The sequence below is a fragment of the Ictalurus punctatus genome, chromosome 18, assembly GCF_001660625.3.
Source record: "Ictalurus punctatus breed USDA103 chromosome 18, Coco_2.0, whole genome shotgun sequence".
NCBI lineage: Eukaryota > Metazoa > Chordata > Actinopteri > Siluriformes > Ictaluridae > Ictalurus > Ictalurus punctatus.
The window spans coordinates 15343584-15357732 of NC_030433.2; the positions used below are offsets into that span (position 1 = coordinate 15343584).

Below are 14149 nucleotides of genomic sequence, written 5' to 3' on the forward strand. Positions count from 1 at the left end.
TGCTTTCTGCTCAGGCTCTTTTAAAACTATACCAGTACAAGTGTACGTGTATCAGTTCCCCCCGGGACCAGGAACTCAGAACAAAAGTGGAAGCTACTTAGTCGCTCAATTAATCTTCCTAATCTTTTTAACTGGAGGCCACAGGTCTCTAGTTGGCCACAGACCAGTCAAATGATTAAGAGCTCACCCTTGAGCCCAAAACATACACACATTCTGAGTTACAACAAGAAGTTTATACATCCACAAAATCCTTACAGACTGAGCAAATCTGGAGAATGTTCCTTACATATTGTTTGGGCAATGACAAATGACAATTCAAATAAAAACCTTGTAAAATTCTTCATGATTTATATATTACTACGCATATTGGGCTTTAAGTAGTTATTTTAGATGTCTAACCATCCATCCATCTTCTACCGCTTATCCTCTTCAGGGACACGGGGAAACCTGTAGCCTATCCCAGGGAGCATTAGGCACAAGGCAGGTACACCCTGGACGGGGGGCCAATCCATCACAGGGCACACTCACATTCACACACCCATTCATACACTACAGACACTTTGGACATGCCAACCAGCCAACCATGCATGTCTTTGGACTGGGGGAAGTAACCGGAGTACTTGGAGGAAACCCCCGCAGCACGGGGAGAACATGCAAACTCCGCACAAACAGGGCCATGGTGGGAATCGAACCTCCGACTCTGGAGGTGTGAGGCAAACGTGCTGACCACTAAGCCACCGTGCGCCCCATTTTAGATGTCATTCCAATAAACATATTGCATTCCAAAGTTTTGAATATAAAATTTTGTCTAGGTCCTCAGTTTTTAGTTTTCTCTAAGTGTGTATATACAGCCTGGTCCATAAGTATTTGGACAGACACAATTTTCAGAATTTTGCTTCTGTACACCACCACAATGGATTTGAAATGAAGCAATTGAGATGTGTTTGAAGTGTAGACTTTCAGCTTTAATTCAATACTGCATTAACAGTTTAGGAATTACAGCCAATTTTTACATAGTTCCTCCATTTTCACAGGCTCAAAAGTAATTGGACAAACATAACATAATGATAAATATAAGGATTATTTTTAATACTTGGATGCAAATCCTTTGCAGTCAATGACTGCCTGAAGTCTGGAACCCATGAACATCACCTAATGCTGAATTTCCTCCCTTGAGATGCTTTGCCAGACCTTTACTGCAGCCACCTTCAGTTGCTGCTTGTTTGTGGTTCTTTCTGCCTTCCGTTTTGTCTTCAGTAAGTGAAAGCATGCTCAATTGGGCTGAGCTCAGGTGACTGACTGGGCTATTTAAGAACATTCCATTTCTTTACCGTAAGCAGCCCTTGGGTCGCTTTTGCAGCATGTTTTGGGTCATTATCCACCTGTACTGGGAAACGCTGTCCTATCAGTTTTGCAGCATTTGACTGAATCTGAATTATTATTATTATTTTAGATGTTTTCTAGCAAAGACTAATCTGCCATTTCTGTTCTTGAGTGTTACCAGTGGTTTGCATCTTGAGGTAAACCCTCTGTATTCACATTCATGAAGGCATCTCTTGATTGTTTAACGTTTAATTTAAAGGTGAAACTCCACTTCAATCACATCTTGATTGCTTCATTTCAAATCCATTATGGTGATATACAGAGGAAAAATTACTTTACTTATTACTTATGATCCTGAGAGTATGTGTTTGCTTTTTTGTCTTATCCACAAGATCTCTGTCGTTGTGAGTTTTTGAACCAGAATTCATTCATGCGTGATTCTCTAGAGACTCTGGTGCAGTGGGTCTCTCATACTCATCTTACACCACAGCACAAATCCACAGCAGTGCTTAATACAGCCATCTGCCTGGCTGGTGGTTGGATATCTCGCAGAAGATTAAGCTACGGCCAAGTTAATATAAAATCATGTGTGAAAAATATATTGTTAACACACACACACACACACATACACACACACACACACACACACACACACATACACACACACACCTCTTACAGTATCTGGCACACTGGCCAAAAATAATATAAATAAATAATCAACAAAGCACTTTCATAGTGACCACAGTGGGGAAGCTTTTCATTGAGCTGCTCTAAACTCCTGCTTCAAATGTCAATATTTCTGACAGGGGGATTTAGGTCTTTGTAGCAGAGTGAGGGATAAACTTCGGGATTCCTCCTCTGGATCCTTTCTGTCCTCCCTGAAAGAGTTTCTCTGACACATATATGTTAGTTCCTGAATGAAATACTAATGCTGCACTGGTATTAGGTTACAGTCTATATCTCTAAAACAGAAGTGGGATCACATGGTTTTTTTTTTTTTTCAATGTAAAGAAAAATGTAGATTTTTGATCTCAGTGACTTTGTGATCTCAGTGACTTTGTCCATGGCATGGTTGGTGGTGGCAGAACGGCTAGTTTGAGTATTTCAGAAACCGCTGATCTCCTGGGATTTTCATCCACAACACAGTCTACAGTTTACAAAGAATTGTGTTTAAAACATCAAAATAATTATGTGAAAAACACAAAATTAAAAAAAAAACAAAAAAAACAACCCAACAACCGACTTTGTTATATCTGCAGTGTCATTACATAATTATCCTCTGCTTATCTATCTTTCTATCTATCTACCCATCCACCCATCTATTTCTGTAATCTACAACCCCAATTCTGTTGGACCAGTACGGAAAATACTAATAAAAACAAAGAGGAGTGATTTGTAAATGGGCAATTTATGACTAATAGCGATGTGACGAGTTGAAATAAGAAGGAGATGTGAAACAGGTGAGGCAATCGTCTAATCATTGTATATAAGGAGCCTCCAGAAAAGGCCTAGTCCTTCAAAAGCAAGGATGGTGGCAAGGCTCGCCAATCTACCAACAGATGCATCAGTGAATAATCCAACACTTTGAGAACAACATTCCCCAAAGACAAATCAGTAGGATTTTGGGCATTTCACCTTCTACAGTACACAATATAATTATAAGATTCAAGGAATCCGGTCAAATCTTGGCGCATAAAGGGCAAGGCCGAAAACCACTTCTGAATTCGTGTGATCTCCAATCCCTCAGACATCACTGTCTTAAAAACCGTCATGAGTCTGTAATGGATATCCTGACATGGGCTCGGGAATACTTTGGTAGACCTTTGTAAGTCAACACCTTTCGCCGCTGCATCCACAGATGAAAGTTAAGGCTTTACTTTGCAAAGCAGAAGCCATACATCAACACTGTCCAGAAGCGCCGCCGACTTCTCTGTGCTCGGTCTCATCTGAGATGAACAGTAGCACAGTGGAATCGTGTTTTGTGGTCCGATGAGTCAACATTTTAAATATTTTTTGGACCAAACAGACGTCATGCTCTCTGGGCCAAAGAGGAAAATGATCATCCAAGCTGTTATCATCAGCGTCAGGTCCAAAAGCCAGCGTCTGTCATGGTATGGGGGTGTGTCAGGGCCCCATAGACAGTGTTCATGGGTAACTTGCACATCTGTGAGGACACCGTTAATGCAGAAAGATACGTACAGATTTTGGAACAACATGTGCTGCCATCCAGAGCAGGACAACGCTAAACCACATTCTGCACAGATTACAAGTGCCTGGCTGTGTAAGCAGAAAGTGCAGGTGCTAGCATGGCCTGCCTGCAGTCCTGACCTGTCTCCGAGTGAGAATATGTGGTGCATTATGAAGCGCAAAATAAGGCAACGAAGGCTCCATACAGTTGCGCAGCTGAAGAAATGCATAATGGATGAATGGGAAAAAATTCCGCTTGCTAAACTTAACCAACTGGTGTCTTCAGCATCCAAAAAAGCTTAATAAGTGTTATTAAAACAAAAAGTGATGTTACACAGTGGTAAGCAGTTGACTGTCCCAACTTTTTTGGAGTCTGTTGCAGTCATCAGATTTGAAATGAGTGTATATTTTCAAAAAGAAATTAAATTCACAAAGTAAAACATCAAATAATGTCTTAGTAATGTGGTTTCAATATAGTACAGGGTGAATAGAATTTTCAAATGACTGTTTTTTTTTTTGTATTTTCCATACTGTCCCAACTTTTTCGGAATTGGGGTGGTATCTGTATTGTTAACAAGCATTTTTGATTAAATGATTGTTTCATTAAAACAAAAGGATATGTACACATTGATGCAGTAATTCCTGCAAAAGGAGCCGTGACCATGTATTGAGTGCATAAATGAACATACAGTATCTCACAAAAGTGAGTACACCCCTCACATTTTTGTAAATATTTGATTATATCTTTTAATGTACAACACTGAAGAAATGACACTTTGCTACAATGTAAAGTAGTGAGTGTACAGCTTGTATAACAGTGTAAATTTGCTGTCCCCTCAAAATAACTCAACACACAGCCATTAATGTCTAAACCGCTGGCAACAAAAGTAAGTACACCCCTAAGTGAAAATGTCCAAATTGGGCCCAAAGTGTCAATATTTTGTATGGCACCATTACCTTAACCCTCTTGGGCATGGAGTTCACCAGAGCTTCACAGGTTGCCACTGGAGTCCTCTTCCACTCCTCCATGACGACATCACGGAGCTGGTGGATGTTAGAGACCTTGTGCTCCTCCACCATCCGTTTGAGGATGCCCCACAGATGCTCAATAGGGTTTAGGTCTGGAGACATCCTTGGCCAGTCCATCACCATCACCCTCAGTCTTGGAGGTGTGTTTGGGGTCGTCATCATGCTGGAATACTGCCCTGCGGCCCAGTCTCCGAAGGGAGGGGATCATGCTCTGCTTCAGTATGTCACAGTACATGTTGGCATTCAAGGTTCCCTCAATGAACTGTAACTCCATAGTGCCAGCAGCACTCATGCAGTCCCAGCCCATGACACTCCCACCACCATGCTTGACTGTAGGCAAGACACACTTGTCTTTGTACTCCTCACCTGGTTGCTGCCACACACGCTTGACACCATCTGAACCAAATAAGTTTATCTTGGTCTCATCAGACCACAGGACATGGTTCCAGTAATCCATGTCCTTAGTCTGCTTGTCTTCAGCAAACTGTTTGCGGGCTTTCTTGTGCATCATCTTTAGAAGAGGCTTCCTTCTGGGACGACAGCCATGCAGACCAATTTGATGTAGTGTGCGGTGTATGGTCTGAGCACTGACAGGCTGACCCCCCCACCCCTTCAACCTCTGCAGCAATGCTGGCAGCACTCATACGTCTATTTCCCAAAGACAACCTCTGGATATGACGCTGAGCATGGACACTCAACTTCTTTGGTCGACCATGGCGAGGCCTGTTCTGAGTGGAACCGGTCCTGTTAAACTGCTGCATGGTCTTGGCCACCGTGCTGCAGCTCAGTGTCAGGGTCTTGGCAATCTTCTTATAGCCTAGGCCATCTTTATGTAGAGCAACAATTCTTTTCTTCAGATCCTCAGAGAGTTCTTTGCCATGAGGTGCCATGTTGAACTTCCAGTGACCAGTATGAGGGAGTGTGAGAGCGATGACACCAAATTTAACACACCTGCTCCCCATTCACACCTGAGACCCTGTAACACCAACAAGTCACATGACACCGGGGAGGGAAAATGGCTATTTGGGCCCAATTTGGACATTTTCACTTAGGGGTGTACTCACTTTTTTTGCCAGAGGTTTAGACATTAATGGCTGTGTGTTGAGTTATTTTGAGGGACAGCAAATGTACACTGTTATACAAGCTGTACACTCACTACTTTATATTGTAGCAAAGTGTCATTTCTTCAGTGTTGTCACATGAAAAGATATAATCAAATATTTACAAAAATGTGAGGGGTGTACTCACTTTTGTGAGCTACTGTACTTTTCAGAAGGTCGACATTACTGTATTGTAAATTCTTTATTCTAATATTTTGAGATACTGGATTTTTGATTTCCATGATGAGCCATAATCATCAAGATTAAAACAAAAAAAGGTTGAAATATTTCACTTTATGTGTAATGAATCTAGAACATATAAAAGTTCCACTTTTTGAATTAAATTATGGGGAAAAAATGAACTTTTCCATGATATTCAAATTTTTGAGACGCAGCTGTATAAATAAAATCTGTGAGGCAAAGAAATTTTCTATATCAAATCAATCACTACGTATAGCGGTAGACAGTAACTAAGGCAAATCAATATCTGGCATGACTACCCTTTGCATTTAAAACCGCATCAGTCCTGCCCTTTCATACAGTTTTTCCAAGCAACTTGGAGAACCTCCCACAGTTCTTCTGGAGACTTTTTCTCACTTCTTTAAGTTTCTGCAGGTAATTACAGACCATCGGAAATCTCATACAAGCTTTAGAAGAATTTTGACACACCTCCTTTCCATCTGGTGGGGATTCTTACCAGAGTATACAAGTAGAAAGGCACTGCTGATTTCACAGCCTGAATCCATGACTATTTTTGTGCTTCAAGAACCATGACTTTCCTCCTGCCTAAGGTTATGCAAAAGTGCCATCTGAACTCAAAATGGGGCAGTCTGGATAATTTCATGGTATGATAATTTGACAAGCCAGTTTCATGATTTCTAGTACATCACCTTGACAGTTTCAAAGAGGATAGTGTAAAGGTGCCATAGAACAAAGAGTAAGTATTGTGCCCCTGCAGTTCAATATGCAGGGTAGAATTTCTTTTTCTTACAAATGTAGACCACTGTCTTTCAGAAACTTAAAGCACATTGCATGTGGTGCACCTGGGAATATTGCAACATCATTATCCAGTCTGTACAGAATTTCACTGAGGTTTTTTTGGTGATTGTTGTGAGTAAAAATGCTTGATTTTGCTGTGGCTTTTTAAAAAAAAAAAACTGAGATGCAATTTGCAGAGTTTTGTATTTTTTGTGGAAAACTACTTTTTTGATAGAGAGAGAGGGAGTGAGAGAAGAGAGGGTTGTGAGGAAATGACTTTGTAGCTGTTAAAACTAACATGTAATAAGATTAAAAGTAACTACAATGGGATAAAAAGTATATACCCTTCTTTTAAAAAAAATGACAAGCTGGCAAATTGCTGTAGTATAAGAGGAATTAAACACTTGTGTTTTTATAGGAAAATAATGAATCTTGAGATGTTAATAGCAACTCTACATAATATTTGATTATTTTCCTTTGTGTTTTATTCCTTACATAGATAATAAAACTGGGTAATCTAAAGTGCTAAATCGTCTGTGCCATTTTTCAAAGACATGATGGATTCAGGTTAAGCTTGAAGTGGCTCTCAGTGAACCAGAACTACTGAAATTTTCAAATGTCAACAGAGGTATTAGAAGTGAGCTGGTGCAGATATGAAGCTTATATTCTTGTGAGTTGTAGGTGCCAGTGACTGTCTTTGGGTCTGCATCAGTAACAAAGCCATTGGTGGCATTTGGGTCACAGACACTGCACCTACCGGCCACAGCTGCTGGCATGTCATTAAAACTAGCTCTGCAAAGGCATGCATGGGCTTGTCCTGATAATGATCCTCGAAAAAGTGGCTAGTGCCTTCAACAAGGTTAACTGCAATCCTCATGCTGACAAGTACATTGGATTCCGATTTAGTCAGGGCAAAAGCTGACATTGACAAGCTTATAAAGAGATCAGTGATGAATATTAAATAAGAAAGTTCATGAGGACAAAAGCCTACTCATGAAGAGAAATCATAATAATGAAAATGTAATGAAAACATTGGCATCACTGGTATGAAGGGAAAATGGATGAGAGAGAATGTGTGTGTGTGTGTGTGTGTGAGAGAGAGAGAGAGAGAGACAGACAGACAGACAGACAGACAGACCGTCAAAGGAATACTCTAAGATACTCTCTGATTTGTCACAGATTTGCTGTAGGGTTGTCAGAAATGTCAGTGGAATTCTAGGGACACATAGACGACCCCTCACCATAACGCTCTTAGCATCTACTAATGTGTGTATCTATAACCTTGGCTTTCTTCAGTCAGCCAAACTTATAATAATAATACAGCGATGCACATCAAACCCACCTACACAGTACATGCACCTAAATATAGATCTTCATTTGCATTGGACTGAAATGAAAGAGCAATAAAAGGCTATTAGGCAGGAAATCTAGAGCCTCAAGCCCTGTATTCTTCCTACAAGTGTGCACTGCCAGCCATCAAGGGCATATGGGTTTAAAAACCAAGCATTTGTATCACTGTTATTGCTCACTCAAATGGTCGTGAAAAATTTGCAGAGTTGCAATGACACAAGAGCACCATTTGGGACCACTGAGAATAAGTACCAATGAACCACTTCCTCCAGGATTTTGTAATCGCAGAAATTAAGCAAAAATCAAGCAAACACTGCAATATTCTGAGGAGCTTGCAATGTTTCAGAATTAATGCAGATTTTCCACAGATTTGGGCCAAGACACGTCATGTGACGTCATCACAACGCACATTCAGCCAAAGCCCTTTTTGATTTCGTGCGATTACAATTTCGCAAATTCAAGTAGTTTTCTGCAAAAAAGCACCAAAAACTCAAAAAGTTGCATCAAAACTTTTGAAAAAAGCCACAGCAAAATCAAGCATTTTTGGCTGCGACAATCACAAAAAAACTCGGTGAAATCCAGTATGAACTGATTAACGTGATCACATAAGCGTCAAATAAGTTGTCATCTCATTAGTCTTGGCCATAGAAAAAGCTAACATTGATGTATCAAAGTAAAGCTCTACCCTGAAGCATTACTGACTATTGAAATATTTGTGATCTGCTTAGTAATTGTGTTGCTAATTTGTTGGTTGGTGCTGTAGTTTCTTTTCTCCCATGAGAAGTCAGGAGTTGTGTACTGCGTTGACATCACAGGGGGACATTGTTGGTTACAATGCCATTTAATAAGAGAAAAAAAAAGAATCAGTGATATCCAACATAAGGAATAATGATTAGGTTTTGCTGTTAGGCCTGAAAAAGAAAAGAGCTGTTTTTTTACTCATCATTTTCCAATGACATCGATTCAGTCAGTTTTTGTACTGCTTATCCTATACAGGGTCATTCAAGGCACAAGGTGGGGGACACTCTGGATGGGGTGCCAACCCACTGCAGGACACAATCGCACAGATATTCACACATTACGGACAATTTAGAGATGCCAGTCAACCTACAAAGCATGACTTTCTACTGGGGAGGAAACCAGATTACCCCCCAAAGCACGGGGAGAACATGTAAACTCTGTGCACACTGGACAGAGGCAAACGTGCTAAGCACTAAGCCACCATGCACCCCAGTGACATTTAATGTCATATTTATAAGAAATCCAATGTATAAGTAGTGGAAACAACAAACATTGGACATCTGGACAAACATCATCTGGACAAACATCTGGATAAAGTTCCAGAATGCAATGCAGCTATACGACACAGCTATGGTGAGTTACAGAAAAGACTTAGCTATGGTAGTTGGGATGATGAGATGCTAATCTGTTTGAGCAGGGTGTACAGATGCGGAGGTGAGAAAACTGGACAGATTTAAGGACTAAAGTGGTGCTGCATCTCTCTCTTCATGTAGAGATTAAGCATGTTTTAATTTCTACTGGCGACACTATCAGCAGGTAGCTGAACGGCATTGCAGGTATCCTACAATTATAAGGTAGGAACATTTGTTTTACTTTTAATTTTGTGGTTTATTCTTCGAAAATGCTATGCCCTTCCTCATTGTTTTTCATTCATCTTTAGTAACTGCCTTATCCTGATCAAGATTGTGGTGAATCAGGAGTCTATTCTGGGAACACTAGACATGACGCGGGATTACACCCTGTATGGGATGCCAGCACATTGCAAGGCCCCATGCAAAAACACACTTGCACACCCACCCACACAAAAGGGCAAGACAGTACCCTAACCAGCTCCTGACATGTTTTTGGGAGGAAGGAGGAACCCGAAGAACCCAGAGGAAACCCAAGCTCAGGATCGCTTGAGCCATGAGGCAGCAATGCACTGCACCATGATCTCTAATTTTCTTTCACTCAACTTATTTATCTTCAAAGCTCATTTAATTTTCTCTCTTGTGATATTGTTTTATTTATATGGAGCACTTTGAGCTGCCTTTTATGTATAAAAAGTGCAAATATAAATAAAGTGTAGACAGTTGAAGCCCTGCCAAAGACTAAAGGTTGCACTTACAACTGGCAGACAATTGCTGCAGGGGCTGTTGCTCTGAGCTGCCATAATTTAAAACTTAAATGGGCATGCCTGGCCAAGAGCGATGGGAATGCCGGGAATAAAAAGTCCAACCTGTACAAGACAAATGTTTATTTCATATAAACAACCTTTACAATATGCACTAAATCGGCAGGTCAATATGTTTACGTTAAACCTTTATGTATAACATAAATAATCCAAATGGAAAGGCTAGATTTTAAGAGCGTTTTAGAGTGGACTGTAATATCAGGACAGTGTTTATAGTGTAATGTATTGTAATACTAAACTGTAACACATAAAAACTAGACACTGCGTTTGTTTCAGAAGTCAGATCTCCTTTCAGTGCATATACTCTGCTTCAAAACAATGCAGAAGACCTTGTTTTGGAACAGATTTGTTGTGCCACTATACATTAGCCTACAGTAATATCTCCTCCTAAATCAAATAGACAGGCTAAGTGTCAGAACTGTGAACATACTTTTCATTCAATAGCCAGTTATGTCAGCTTGCATTACTAAACACTACAAAGTAAACACAAACGTGTATATATAAAAAAAACAAAAACAAATTAAAAGACATCTTTGGGACGTCATACACAAGTCATCATGCTTATACATGTACATTAAAGGGCCAAATTATGGCAGACCATAACTGACCAATAACAGTGTGTGAGCTTTCTATTATAAGGTTCTATCTGCCATTCATTTTTCACCCACATAGAATCTTATCATTCAAAGGTCACAAATGTTGTTTTATGGACCAGTTTAACTTTGACCCAGTAATGGATCTCTGTGGATGACACTGGTTAGTCAGTGCTCACTGGGGAACGACAAGTCATGAATGTAAAATTCTTCATTCTGCTAAGATTCAGTCAAATGCTGCAAAGCCATTAGGACAGTGCTTCACAGTACAGATGGATAATGCCATAATGACTCAAAACGTACCACAAAAGCAACCCAAGAGCATATTAAGGCAAATAAATTAAATTTTCTTTAATCTCAATCCAACTGAGCATGCTTTTTATTTACTGAAGACAGAACTGAAGGTGGAAAAACCCACAAACAAGCAGCAACCGAAGACGACTGCAGTAAAGGCCTCGCAAAGCATCTCGATGGAGGAAACTCAGCATTTGGTGATGTCCATGGGTTCCAGAATTAAGACAGTCATTGACTGCAAAGGATTCGCATCCAAGTATTAAAAACAATCCTAATATTTATAATTATGTTCGTTTGTCTAATTACTTTTGAGCCTGAGAAAATGGTGAGACTATGTAAAATAAATGGCTATAATTCCTAAACACTTAATGCAATACGCTGAAAGTCTACATTTAAAATCACATCTTGATTACTTCATTTCAAATCCACTGTTGTGGTACAGAGGCAAAGTTACGTAAATTGTGTCACTGTCCACATACTTATGGACCTGACAGTATTATACAATATATGCCAAATAAATGCTTTTAGAAAAAGGATGAAAATAGCAGCAAGTCGCATTCACTGCGCACTTGCACGCGCGCACGCACACACACACGCACACACACACACACACACACACACGCACGCACGAATCAGATCTTACAAAGTTCGTAAAAATTCTACTTCTAGAGATTCCGGTGTTTTAAAATTTTTGTGCTACAATTTAGTGGATTTTCATTTGGTGGCCTACAGACAACCTTCACCCCTTGACCTTATACCTGACTTTTTACACCATTAAGTTGAGATCATGATGATTCAAAATGCTAGTGTAAGGGGAAAACATCCCATCAAAGCATCTAAACAAAAATATATGAGAACATCAAAAAACAAAACAAAACAAAAAAACAACCACAAAAAAAAACAGAACAAAAAAACCCCTCAGCATTCATACTTCACTCCCTTATGAAACGGCTGATGGAAGGTGGGTTACTCCAGCAAGCCGGTTTTAGGGTTAAACTCAGCCCAGAGCACATGCGCTCCCCGGCCACCTGCAGAGCCCAAATCTCCCGGCGCTGAGGACTCCTGATCCGCCTGCGCTCCTTTTCTCACTTCACTGAAGCCGGACGCTGTGACCACAAGCCCCAACTTGTTTCCGGACACCAGACATGGATATCCTACCAGTTTACTTTCTTTTTCATTCAGTGAGCAGTCAGCATGTCCACCTTCACTCCGCCACGATCCAATCCATACAGTGAGGACGCCTTCAGGATCATACTACAGGATTACGGTCACCATGACGCACAGAAACACAGTAAGCGTATTGTAGCATAAAACGGATAAAAACTGATCAGATGTCTAGCTTACTTGAAGTCCTCAGGCTTGATCAGTGAAAAGGGAGAGAAATTCATTCAGTGGGCAGTCAGCATGTCCACCTTCACTCCGCCACACAGCAATATCTGGGACACTGTGGGAGAAATGCCTCGCCCATGGCATTTCAGTTTTACAAATGGCACAAAGCACAAGATTTACAACAGGTGCACAAACATTCCGAGCCGACTGTTACAGCGAGCACTTCAACCCGGCTGCCAGTGTGAAGTGAACTACATCTCCTACCTGAAGGCTGTGAAGGCTGAGTCCTGTTGCGGATGAGTTCTCAGGATGCCCAGGATGCGGGGGAAATGTCCGCTAGCCGTGGTCTCATATCATCCTAGAAAACTCAGGGGGGAATGAGAAAACATTTCACAAATCCATGCAGGTTTCATAGATCCTTCTTGGCGCTGATGGTGTGTGCAGACTCCACAGCGGGGAGTTCAGTGATGGGGAATGATGCTCCGTCAGTCTCCATGGCATCAAGATGTATAAAGAGGTGCTGTTGTGTTGAAAAGCGCTCACTCTTTACCACCTTTACCACCACCGCTCTCCAGCAGGTGCACTGTCCTCCTGCCAGTACCTTCCCATAAACATTCACAATTACCTGCTAAACGGTTGCCAGGTTTACATGTGAATGTCGTCAAACGCCAGGAAAACGCGAAGTGTCATGTCGCTTGGCGTGTGTTTGTGTGGTTGAGCGCGCGCGCGTCTATGTGTGTGTGTGTGTGTGTGTGTGTGTGTGTGCATGTGTGTGTGTGTGCGCGCGCGCACCTTCACTCGGCTCCGCAGTGGCTTCCCGTTTCCCCCATTTTCTACCAAAGTGGTGGAGGGTGGAACAGTACGAAATAGCTCCTCCAGCAGTTTACCAGTGCAATATTGTATGTTTGTAGCTAGGCCACAAGTTACTGCTTCATCATTGACCTAGATCCTACTTTCTAAATCCTTAATTTCTATTAAATAATATTTTTGTTTACATTGTAATTTACCTCAACAGGTATGCAAGTACGGGTCAAGTCAAGACAAAGACAGCATCCACCAAATGAAAGACAACACATAGACCAGGACACTGAGAGAATCAGAGAGAGAGAGAGAGAGAGAGAGAGAGAGAGAGAGAGAGAGAGAGAGAGAGAGAATTTAGTGAAATCTACTAAACCAATTCATCTATTTATTTAGATATTGCAAATTATACATGTGCCAAAAGCATCCACACATAAGGGAAATTAACACTTCTTAGAAGAATGTCTTCCAGAATTTTTCATACATACATTAGTTGATGTTATATATTGTGTTTCAGATACCCTTTAAGAATGTCTTCGACAAAATAAGAACGCATTGAAATAATTCTCATGGCTGGATCGGGTTGCGATGGACACATCACACATGACACTTTTGCCAAACTTATTAACAAATTCAAAAAGACTGCAAGTGTTGCAGACAAACAGAGATGTGGACATGCTAATACAACTAATTAGTTACTAAGTAACTAATACCATGACAGCAAATTTCACCCCTAAATGCTTGATGTGTATCATAAGACCATGTATACAGTACAATATATGCACACTCCAGTTTCAGTCTTGTGAGAGCTAAGCATAATGGGCAATGGGGCAAAACTATAGTGTCCTCACTACTGATTGCATCTTTGAATAAAAGCTTTTCTAGTAGACTATATTCTGCACCCACATTATGAAGCTGTCACTGTTTGACTATTGAATTGGCAAATATGTAAGACATAAAAAAAAAAAAAAAAT

The 14149-nt window shown here is 40.6% G+C and overlaps 1 protein-coding gene across 1 annotated transcript in view; it reads right to left on the reverse strand.

Moving 5' to 3' along the window:
* Positions 1-13099, reverse strand: part of caln2 (calneuron 2) — a 56892-nt gene extending 43793 nt beyond the window's left edge. Inside the window, exon 1 of the mRNA XM_047161629.2 lies at positions 12642-13099. The gene's annotated coding sequence lies outside the window, so the exon portion shown is untranslated. The remainder of the gene's footprint in view (positions 1-12641) is intronic.
* Between the last annotated feature and the right edge of the window lie 1050 nt (positions 13100-14149).